Below are 12,313 nucleotides of genomic sequence, written 5' to 3' on the forward strand. Positions count from 1 at the left end.
TTAATCACTGTCAATGAATGATTCATTCAAATTCATAAATTTCAGCATTTTGCCATTAACATGGAAATTCCACACCAATCACATCAATATGAAATGCTGATTTTTTTTCTTCTTCTTACCAATTGCTAGAAATGTAAAATTAAGGCTTATTTGCCATTTGAGGCATTGTTAAAATTACATTCAAAAGAATAAACTCAAAAGTGTCTTGGAGCAATTCCATTATACTAAGAATGCTCACTCCTTCAAGACAGGAATTTTTGTCTATTTTGTTCACCCCTTAATTCCCAGGGCCTAGGACAGTGCCTGACAATAGTAGGCACTCAATTTATGGAATGCAACAATAAAATTGGCCACTTGGCAAATAGAATGTCAGCCAATTGGCTCTCAGCAAACTGATTTTTGGCATTTTAGCCTGCTCTCCTATGCACTAGCAAGAGCTCAAAAACTCAGAGGCTTTTGTTGACTATGTTTTTCAGGGTATGCTGATGTTTTCCAAAGCGGTGAGGGAAATTTTAAGCTTTGTAACAACGTAAACATGGGGAGATCAGGGGGAAGGAAGATGTCCCATTGTCTCCAAGTTGGTCAGACCCACTTGAATTCTGTCACTCCATTCTTGTAGCCACATTTAAGAGAGAACTTGACAAACTGCAGCATACCAGGAGGACGGTGACCAGATGGTCTTAAAGAAAGAATGGCTAGGAAACCGGGATAGGCTAGAGAAGATTTACGGCATATGCCAAGGTTCTCTTTTAATAAATGAAGAGGTTTGCATGGAAAGTACTGTTCTCTTTTGTCTTCCCAAAGGGAAAATTAGGTCAATAGATAGAAACCATGAGAGTGGCAGACCCTGGATCATCTGATTCTGAATCAGGTTCTCTTTTCTTTGTGATTCATGGATTCCTCCTTCCCTAGAGTAAGCAGAGAGTGTTCTGGAAGGTTGCAGGAGAGGAGTTAAGAAGTTGAAAGGAGCTAAGGAAACAGAGCACCAGTTGGACCAGGTGGTCTCCAAATTCCCTTTCATCCCAGCATGTTAGAGATGGAGAAGTAGGCTCTTGAGTAAGACATACCCAAGTCTGGATCCATGTTTGGAGCTGTGTGATCATGTGCAACTGACTTGACCGCTCTGAGCCTCGGTTTCCACATACATAAGGTTGTTTAAGGATTACTTTAATGGATGTAAATTGCTTAGTACAATGCCTGGGACAGTGCACTCAACAAATGCCTTACCTATTATTATTATTATGAATCAATTGGAAGAAATGTACTATGTTTACTTTTCTTTTTTCAAGAGGTGATAACCAAGGTTTCAGTCTCAAATAGTTAAAGTAGATGCTTCTAAATACTCACCAAGTTCTCCTGAGGGCAGGGAAATTACTTTTTCTTTTTTTTTTTTTTTTCAAAATAGCTGCTTCCACAGATGATGCCCAAATGTATACACAACACTTCAGTCTTTGCCGTGGACTCCAGACCTCTGCTTTGTTCAGGGGTCTGGGCAGAATGGAGACAGGAAGAGGCTCTGAGACAGAGGGACCAAGGAGCTGGAGTCCAGGCTGGCTTAAGCTGGGAAGTTCCTCCGTGAGTCACCGGCTGCAAAGCTACAGCAGGGCCCTCGGGCTCCTGGGCTTCTCACACCGGGAGACATTTCCTGTTCTCTGCACTCTCTCCCCCCACTTTCCTTCCCCCAGGAGTTCCTTGAGACAAAGTCTTTAACTGAATTGTTAGAACCCAAGGGAAGGAGTGTGTTTAGTGTCTGCTGAGGCTGGGAATCTCCCTGGCTTTGAGAAAAATGTGTGTGAGGCAAATTGTTTCTCCTGCTGGGGCCTACATTGCCATGGGAGCAAAAGGAAGCCATAGCATTTACTTATTTCCTCCAGAGTCGGAGGCTGTAGCTAGCCAAGTGTTACTACCGAAAGAGTCCTTTACCAGCTCCCCTGGAAAGGGCAAAAAAACTTCCCTTTGACTTGGGATAAGGCGCCCCATAATGCCCTGGGATTTGCTTACTCAAGCTCCACTCTGCATGGAGGTCAACACAGGAAGTCCTGGTCACCTGGGAGGAGGAGATGACGTGGGTCGTCCTGTGCAGACTCAGCCTTTGGCAGGTTTATGGAGGATGGAAGGCAGGGAACCCTCCTTGGCTTTGGCCTCTTGGCTGGATCAGGTTGGAGCTTGCTTCAGCCTGCAGACTGATTAGGTCCCAGACTTTCCTGGGGTCATCTGGAAACAGCACAGGCCCTCTAACATATGGCCTGATAAGGATCTCCCTCTCAAGAGATAAGGGGCTGTTTAAGGGGATCTGAGGAAGCCGGATTCTGTTTCCGTAAAGCTGCACAATGTAAAGTGTAATCCCTACACAGATATAATTAGCTGCTAAACATATTAAGTTGTGAGGAAGGGGTGCTCTGCCAGCCCATAAATTACTGTGAATTTGGCCCAGGGGAACCGAGGGCAGGTATCTTTTCCTGCCAGATCATTAGCAGGGCCATGACGATGGACCAAGAGGCTGAGCTTATGGTAGTTTCAGCAACCCCTGGGCTCCACAGGAAGAAGGACCTTTGGGGGAAGCCATAGCCATAAATGACCAAAGGCCTGTGGGCCTTTTGTTTCCCTCATATAAAGGAGGGGGCAGCAGAGTGGTCTCTGAGGAAGGCTTTGAAGAGGTCACATCAAGACTCAATATGGCAACCAGCTCACTTAGTGTTCTCTGCTAACACAGGGTTTGTCACTGGAGTAAGCTGACCAGTGATGTTGGTGAAGGTCGAGTGGCCCTCCAAAACTGCCAAGTGAATGCCTGGAAAGGCATGGAAGCTGAGTCTGTCAGAAGGAAGGACTCTAAGTCTCATTTCTGGCCAAGTCACTACTAAATGGCCCTCACCTTATGCGCCAGTGGCATCTCCATATCCTTTCCATTGCTTTCATATAAATAATAACAGCAACATGAATAATCGATAATTATTGAGAGCTTCCTCTTCACTTGTCAAAGTACTACAGTTATATATCTATTATCTAATGTATGTCTCATAATGTATGTCTATGAGCTAGTTATTACTATTATCACCAGTTTACAGATGAGAAAACTGTAACTAGACTAGAGTTTAGACAGATTACTTTATTTGTACAAAATTACACAGTTCATGAGTAGTGGATCCAGATTTTAATCTCAGAAGCTAATTCAAGAGTTTAAACTCATAACAAATACTTTAGGGCTCATTATAAACATCTCTCCATAAGTCTTGTGGAGAAATTTTCCATTTCTGACTCCAAAGATCAACCAAAAGTAAAGTGTATTTGATGAATATGTTGGTTGAGCCTGATCTTCAGAAATTCATTTGGGCTTCTCTGTCATAGCTGACTTCATGTTGTTTGGGAACTTTTTTTACGTAGATGGTGAAAGAACAAAGCAATTGTTGAACAGTATTTGTGATCATGCCTTTGAGTGTCTTCAAATTTTATAGAGACAGGACTTTTCAGGCAAAAAACCAACAGCTGGGGTGGGATGTTGGGGAAACTGCTGCAATTAAAATGTGCCACAGAATGGTTAGACATTTATATAATTTATGAAAAGATCCCCAATAAGTTTAGTACCTATCTGGCACCATACATAGTTATTAAAATATTACTGATTATATCCCCTGTGCTGTACTGTAAATCTTCATGATTATTTTTTAATTACCAATTTGTACTTCATTAAAAAATATGTTTTTATTGACATTAGAGAGGAAGGGAGAGGGAGAGAGAGAGAGCAAAGCATCAGTAGGTTGACTGGTGACCTTTCAGTGCATGGAGGATGCTCAACCAACTAAGGCACACCAGCTAGGGCCCAATTTGTGCTTCTTAATCCCTTCAACTTTTTCACTCAGCTCCTCAACCACCTTCCCATCTGGCAACCATCAATTTGCTCTATGTACCTATGAGTCTGTTTCTGTTTTGGTTGTTCATTTATTTTGTTCTTTAGATTCCACATATAAATGAAATTATATAATACTTGTCTTCCTCTGTCTGACTTCTTTCACTTAACATAATACCCTCTAGATCCATCTATGTTGTCACAAATGGCAAGATTTTATTCTTTCTATGGCTGAGTAATATACATCCTATCTAATAAAAGAGTAATATGCAAACTGACTGTACCTCTGCTACATTCACAAGCCACGCTCACCAGCCAATCAGGAGCGAGTATGCTAATTAACCCAACGAAGATGGCTGTGGCCACAGAGAGAGCAGGAGGCTTGGGTTTCTTGGGAGTGGAGGAAGCCAAGCTTTCCACCTGCCGTGGCGGGCCCAGGCCTTCTCTCAAGGGTACAAAGTTTCAACTATAGAAGATAAATAAATCCCAACAAAAATGGCGGGAGCCACGAAGCTGGAGAGAGCAGGAGGCTTGAGTTGTCCCTAGTGATGGAGGAAGCCAAGCTTTGGCAGCCCTGGCCTGCCTTGGCCTCTACTCAAGGCTACAAAGTTTCAATTATAGAAGATAAATAAATCCCAGATACCAGGGCCTTTGCTTGGGTTGCCAGGGGATGTGGTCAGCCTAAAAACCACCATAGACCCCTCACCCAGGTCACCCCACACCCCAAGGGAACTCCTACCCTGATCCAGGACACCCTTCAAGGCAAACCAGCTGGCCCCTACCCATGCACCAGGACTCTATTCTATTTAATCCTATCAGTAAAAGAATAATATGCAAATTGTCACTCCAACACACAAGATGGCTGCCCCCATGTGGTCAAAGATGACTGTCCCCATATGGACACAAGATGGGTGCCACAAGATGGCCAGCAGGTGAAGGCAGTGGGGAGGGGCCAGGCCTGCAAGGGAGGGCAGTTGTGGGTGATCAAGCCTGCAGGGGAGGGTAGTTAGGGGTGATCAGGCCAGCAGAAGAGGGAAGTTGGGGGCAACTGAGCCTGCAGAAAAGGGCAGTTGTCGGGAACCCAGGCTTATAGGGTGGAGCAGTTGAGAGGGACCAGTCCTGCAGGGAAAGGCAGTTATAGGTGACCAGGCCTGCAGGGTAGGGCAGTTATGGGTGTACAGACCTACAGGGAGGTCAGCTAGGGGCAAACAGGCTGGCAGGGGAGCAATTAGGAATCAATCAGGCTGGCAGGGGAGTGGTAAGGGTGTGATCAGGCTGGCAGGCAGAAGCAGTTAGGGGCAATCAGGAAGGCAGGCAGGCGAGCAGTTGGGAGCCAGCAGTTTTGGATTATGAGAGGGATGTCCAACTGTCCATTTAAACAGGCAGTTGGACATCCCCGGAGGGGTCCCAGATTGAAGAGGGTGCAGGCTGGGCTTAGGGACACCCCACCCCCATGCACGAATTTCATGCACCTGGTTCTCTCTCTCTCTCTCTCTCTCTCTCTCTCTCTCTCTCTCTCTCTCTCTCTCTCATATTTTATATATATGCACTAGAGGTCTGGTGCATGGAAATTCATGCACTGGAGGGGGTTCCCTCAGCCTGGCCTGTCCCTCTCACAGTCTGGGAGCCCTTTAAGGGTGGGAGGCTACTCAGCGATCATGGGAAGGTGATGCCCCCATCACACCTCTGCTGCTGCCACTGCTGGCATCACAAGCCTCTCTCTGTTTTTCCTTCTCTCTTTCACTCTCCTTAAAAATCAATGGAAAAATATCCTCGGGTCAGGATTAATAAAATAAAATAAATTAACCAACAAGTATTGCTGAGGATGTGGAGATTGTTGATAAGATTGCAAATTGGTGCAGCCACTATGGAAAACAGGATGGAGATTTCTCAAAAAATTAAAAACAGGATTATGTTATGACCCAGCAATTCCACTTCTGAGTATTTATCCGAAGAAATACAAAACACTAATTTGAGAAGATATACTAGTATGCGCTCCTGAATTAAAATTTGTGTTTTTTTTTTTTTTTTTTTTTTTTTTTTTTTTAAGCAAAATCTAGAGTCTCTTTCCTTAGAATTGGCCAGCTAGCATTACAGTAATCAGGCTCTCTGGAGTTAGTGTGCTCCCCCACCACCCCAGGATAAGATGCTTAAGGGTGAGTGGCTGGCATACTACTTTTGTGGAAATTACTATTCCCTTTCTGTTCTCGTCTCTTCTGTGCATCTTCCAGTCAGCCTGCTTAGTGATGTAACTGCTCTCTTCCAGATGCCAGTTGGAACTTTGATCCACTGACTTGTGATGGGAACTTTCTAGAGACCGAATCACTCTCCGTGGAAGCTTTAATGACTTTTCTTAAATGGTAAGAGATGCTCCCACCAGGCACTTAATTAAAAGTTAGTCCCAGGTTACCGCTGACTTCGGCAACCTGCTGGGGTTCTTTTTCCACAATCTGCCTGGGGCCCTGCACTCGTAAGTGTTGAAGGGAACAGTGTGACTCTCATGAGCATTCAGTCCACCGGGTGACAGCGTTTGTGCAATAGGCTTAGGATGGCAGGAAAGGAAGTGGCTTTGTGGCCAGCAAGGGCCAGGTGGGACTGGAATCAAGTGTGACCAGGTCAGGCAGGCTATGCTGAGACAAAAACACAGTTTACTCCATATCTTATCAACAGCCATTTTGCGTGATTGAAGACAGCTCAGTATGACATTTAAAAAAAAAAAAAAAAAGTGTGTGTGGGTGGAGTGGAGTAGGCATGGACAGAAATCTAAAGACTGCCATACTCACTTCCAGAGTCCCCAGGAGATAACGTCCCACCAGCAGCTGTGTGGGGGCACTTAGGGCAGCCTTGCCCTAAAACAGAATAATAATCACAAGGCGATCTTTACATTTCCTGATAAAGCTCCCCCTCTCACGGACCAGCAGGAGCCGATGAACATCACGTTGGCGTTAAGGGCTAAAAGCAGCAGGGAGTGCTGAGATAAACCACTGCAATTATTAACTCACTTGCTGTTTAATGGCACAGAAACCATCAGGAGTGGGGTGGGCCTGACCGGTTCCCACAGTGATCCTGCCATCCCGCGGGCCTGGCTGCTTCTATTTTATTGGCAGCCAGCAGCTTGTGTTCATTGTACAGCCATCGCCATGAAGGGTGCACAGTGGGGCCTCCTCGGACTAGTTTGCTTCCAACACGTGGTTAGATAGAGTGGTGGGCCAGTTTGAAAGCTGTCATTCTTCTTTGGGGGCTCTCTGATCCCCCCCACACACCTTTTATCCCATGAGATTCCTGTGTCAAGCCCCCTCCCCTAATGTACCCATCCACTGCTCAGACCTGCTGCTTGGGAAGTCTGTGTTGAGGATTGACGCTGTGGCAGATTTCATTTCCGAGAGCTTGCGGAACTCTTGTAAGCAGGTACTGTTTATAACAGCCTCCTTGCTAAGGGTGATTTTGCAAATATACTTGCATGAACCAAACTCTTTAAAGCTCACTGGCAATTTATAAAAATGGAATATATTGGAGATTCTAGAGCCCTGTACTTTCCACAATCTACCAACCAAAGACAAGATATTCAAACATTGTATTCACTTGGCAGTCATACCTGAACTAAGCTGTCATGTTAAAGTATTCACAAAATACTTTTTGAAAACATAAAAAAAAACTTTTTATGAAATGATTGAGCAGGTTCATCCATACCCTCGATCCTTAACATATTATGAATATGCAAAGTCACATGAAACAGGCTTTGGGTGGGTTTTGTTAGGTTCCCAAGAAACAGCTCTCACTAATGGTGAGCTTCCATCTCAAGAGGAACCTCTGTGAGAAAGCCCCCAAGCAAATGCCTGCCTGGAAGGTTTAAGGAAAACAGCCACGAACGTGTCTCTATCAGCCAAAGTGCTTTCAGATGGGTATGTTCCTAAAGACCCCGACTTTACCTTAACATAGCATGGGGGTCAGTTTCTTAAATATTCTTAGAAACTTGATACACAGTGAAAGTTAAGAGCCACTGGTTTAAACAGTAGGAAGGTTAATAACCTCACACACAGGATGTGGACAGAGAGAGTGGGCTTCGGCAGCTCTGTGACGCCACTGGGCACCCAGGTAGTTTCCATCTCTCTGCTTTTCCAACCTCAGGACAGTTTGGGTATTTTATGCAGGAAGCAAGACACCTCAGCTGGTGCAGATGTGATGACTGGTGTAAGAAAGAAAAGGCCAGACCTCTCAATAGCAAGCAACTGATCATTGGAAGCCCACACTCGAGACTTCACCTGATGTTCTCAGTGCTCAGAGCTGGCCCATTTCTGAATCAGTCACTGGAGGGGAGAATGGGATAATCCCTAGATCAACCAGGAGCCCCCTTGGAAATCGGGTAGGATGGCCTAACCCATGGCTTTGCCACAAAGCACATGATTGTGTTTTTGAAGAAACCAAGGTTTGACAGGAAGGAAATGAAGTATGGGTGAGGCAGGCAACTCAAATGCTCACCAGAGGATCAGTCACTGTGAGTGATGAGGTGACCTGTTGTGTCACATTTGGTTTACTTTTCACTGCTTTTCTTTTCATATCACAAAAGTATATATGTTCTTTATGCAAAAATTTTTAAATGCAGGAAATTAAAATCACTCATTACTTTCTACCTATTAATAATATTATTTGGCTTTAAATATATATACTAGAGGCCCGATGCATGAAATTCGTGCACAGGGGAGAGGGTGTGGTGTCCCTCAGCCCAGCCTGCACCCTCTCTAATCTGGGACCCCTCAAGGAATGTCCGACAGCCCAATCCAGGACTGCTGGCTCCCAACCATTTGCCTTCCTGCCTGCCTGATTGCCCCTAACTGCTTCTGCCTGCCAGCCTGATCAATGTCTAACTGCTCCCCTACCGACCTAATTGCCCCTAACTGCCCTTACCTGCAGGCCTGGTCTCCCCCAACTGCCCTCACCTGAAGGCTCAATTGTCCCCAAATGCCCTTCCCTGCCGTCCCAGTCACCCCTTACTGCCCTCCCCTTCTGGCCCAATTGCTCCTAATAGCCCTCCCCTGCTGTCCTGGTTGCTCCTAACTGTCCTCCCATGAAAGCCCAAAAGCCCTCAACTGTCCTTCCCTGCTGGCCCAGTCACCCCTAACTGCCCTCCCCTGCAGGCCTGTTCCCTCCCATCCCAACTACCCTCACTTGCAGGCCTGGTCCCCCTCAACTGCCCTCCCCTGCAGGCCTGGTCTCTCCCCCCCCCCCCCCAATTGCCCTCTCCTGTAGGCCTGAGTCCCCCCCAACTGTCCTTCCCTGCAGGCCTGGTCACCCCCAACTGCCCTCCCCTGCCAGCTCAGTCACCCCCAACTGCCCTCCTCTGCAGCCTGGTTCCTCCCAACTGCCCTTCCCTGCAGGCCATCTTGTGTCTACATGGGGGCAGCCATCTTGTGTATTGGAGTGATGGTCAATTTGCATATTACCTCTTTATTAGATAGGATATATATATTCTAAGTATTATATATATTAAGTAGATACTAGTTTTAACAGCTTCCTTGCTAACAGTAATTTCATAAATATACTTGCATGAAAAAATTATATATATATAATAACCATGTTATCAGATAAAAAGTAATAAGTAAACATATATTCTAAATATATATGTATATAGTATACATATATTGTTAAAACCAAATATTAATAATGTTATCATGTAGAAAGTAATATAATTTTATTTTCTTATATATACACACATATATATGTATTTAGAATATCTACATATACTATATATATATATATATATATATATATATACACATATACATACACACACACACACATATATATCACATACTAATATATAGTTAGCAGCCAAATATTAATATTGGTAACATATATATATAGTGTGTATATGTACATATACTTTACATATATATGTCCATGCATATGTAAATGTATAATAGGATTATAATATGCAAGGTGTTTTGAAGATCTGATTTTTCACTGAAAATATACTGTGAGCATTTCCCTATGTTATTAAATACTTTTCTAAATTCTGACTTTTGATGTTTATATAATATTCTGTACCATAATGAATAGCCCCTGTTGTTTGAAATGTGTTTCTTTTTCAAGTTTTCTTCTTTATTATAATTAGTAATCTGATAAACATCATTATATCATCCTTTTCTTTATTTGGAGGCTTATTTATAGAAATGGAATAGAAGACTTGAAGTTAAGAACATTTTTAAAGCTTTAAAAACTATTGCCAATTTATCAATTGATATGAGTGGTACAACACTGTAGAAAAGCTACTTTCAGAATGTATTTGGTCAGTTTTATTGAAAGCCTTAAAATATTTATGCTTATTAATCCTGTTCCTGGGAATTTATACTAAAGAATTAATCTAAATTAAACAAAAGTAGGAGAAGGCTATCCTTGCAAAGATGTTACTGCAGCACCCTTTGTAAACAATAAACTTTTGGAAACAATCTGAATGCTTTAGAAACACATTACTGGAAGGGTTCTTAGAGATCAGCTAACTTTTATTTTTCAGATGTAGAAAACTAACATCCAGAGAGTTAAAGTGACTTCCTCAGGTTCACACAGTGAACCCGGGATTTTTCAGTCCGCAGGCCGACGCTCTATCCACTGAGCCAAACCGGTTTCGGCAGAAATTATTTTTAATTAAATTTTTTTAAATTTTAAACTACAGTTTATCATCAATATTATTTTATATTAATGTCAATTGTTCAGTCCACATATTCTAATATATGAAGAAATATTGATAAAGGTGAACTTTATAAAATAGCTCAAATCGGTGTTTTAAAGAACTACTTGAGCAAATTATTTTGTTGAAAGACAGATGCAAGTGACAAAAGGATACCCATGGTTAGAATTACTATTATAGTTGAAGTTTATTTATATTAAGTTCAAATATAGGCAAACCCAATTTATATTGTTTTGAGATATACATGTAAAAAGATAAATTATATATATATCACAAGGACTATAACTCTTTATCACTAAAGATTAAATAGTGATTACCTCTAATGAAGAAGCAGAGGAACATATGTGATTGGGGAGTGTCATGTGGGATCTTCTGGGAGGCTGACTCTATTCAACTTCTTGAATTATGTTATTGTTCTCGGAAGTGAATCTCTTGGGATTTGAATATTAAAATAAATATTAACTTTGTAATTATTATTTTAACTATATATTTTGTGGATTATGATATATTTCCTATCAAAAAGTATATAAATATATAAGAATTTAATTTTATATTTTGATCAATTTTTATATCTAACTAGAGGCCCAGTGCACAAAATTCATACACAAGGGTAGGGGAATGTCCTTCAGCCCAGCCTGCACTCTCTCCAATCTGCGACCCCTTGAGGGATGTCCAACTGCGTGTTTAGGCCTGATTCCAGTAACATTGGGCCTAAACGGGCAGTTGGACATTCCTCTCATAATCCAGGACTGCTGGCTCCCAACTGCTCACCTGCCTGCCTTCCTGATTGCCCCTAGCTGCTTCTGCCTGTCAGCCTGATTGATACCTAACTGCTCCCCTGACAGCCCAATTGCCCCTAACTTCCCTCCCCTGCAGACCTGGGTCCCCCCCAACTGCCCTTCCCGCAGGCCCAGTAACCCCCAACTTCCTTCCTCTGCCAACCTGGTCACCCTTAAATGCCTTCCCCTTCAGGCTTGATCGCCCCCGCAACTGCCCTCCTTTGCAGGCCTGGTCCCTCCCAACTTCCCTCCCCTGCTGGCCTGATAACCCACAACTGCCCTCCCTTGCAGATCTGGTCCCTCCCCTGATGGTCATCTTGTGGCAGCCATCTTGTGTCCACGTGGGGCCAAGTCATCTTTGACTACATTGGGCAGCCATCTTATGTGTTGGAATGATTCTCAATTTGCATATTATTCTTTTATAAATAGAATTATTAGATAGGATAGAGGCCTGGTACACAGGTGGGGGCCAGCTGGTTTGCCCTGAAGGGTGGGGGCTCCCTTGGGGTATGGGGTGGCCTGGTCAAGGGGCCTGTGGTAGTTTGCAGGCCAGCCATGCCCCCTGACGACCCAAGCGGAGGTCCTGGTATCTGGGATTTATTAATCTTCTATAATTGAAACTTTGTAGCCTTGAATGAAGTCCACGGCTGGCCAGGGTGTGTGGGAAGCTTGGCTTCCTTTATTGCTAGGGAAACCCAAGCCTCCTGCTCTCTCCATGGCTGCAGCCATCTTGGTTGGGTTAATTTGCATACTTGCTCCTGATTGGCTGGTGGATGGGGCTTATGGATATAGCGGAGGTATGGTCAATTTGCCTATAACTCTTTTATTAGATAGGATGATATATGTTTCCAGGGATAGAACTGTAATTTATAATATTGAACCTGTATGAGCATGAGAGTCTACTTGTAATGTTTGGACTATGGCCTAGAATTCAATCACTTGTCCTAATTCAGGTCAATATATCAGTATATTATCATTTCTTATTTATTTATTTATTTATTTATT

This window comes from Pipistrellus hanaki (assembly GCF_964339955.1).
Source record: "Pipistrellus hanaki genome assembly, chromosome: 1".
NCBI lineage: Eukaryota > Metazoa > Chordata > Mammalia > Chiroptera > Vespertilionidae > Pipistrellus > Pipistrellus hanaki.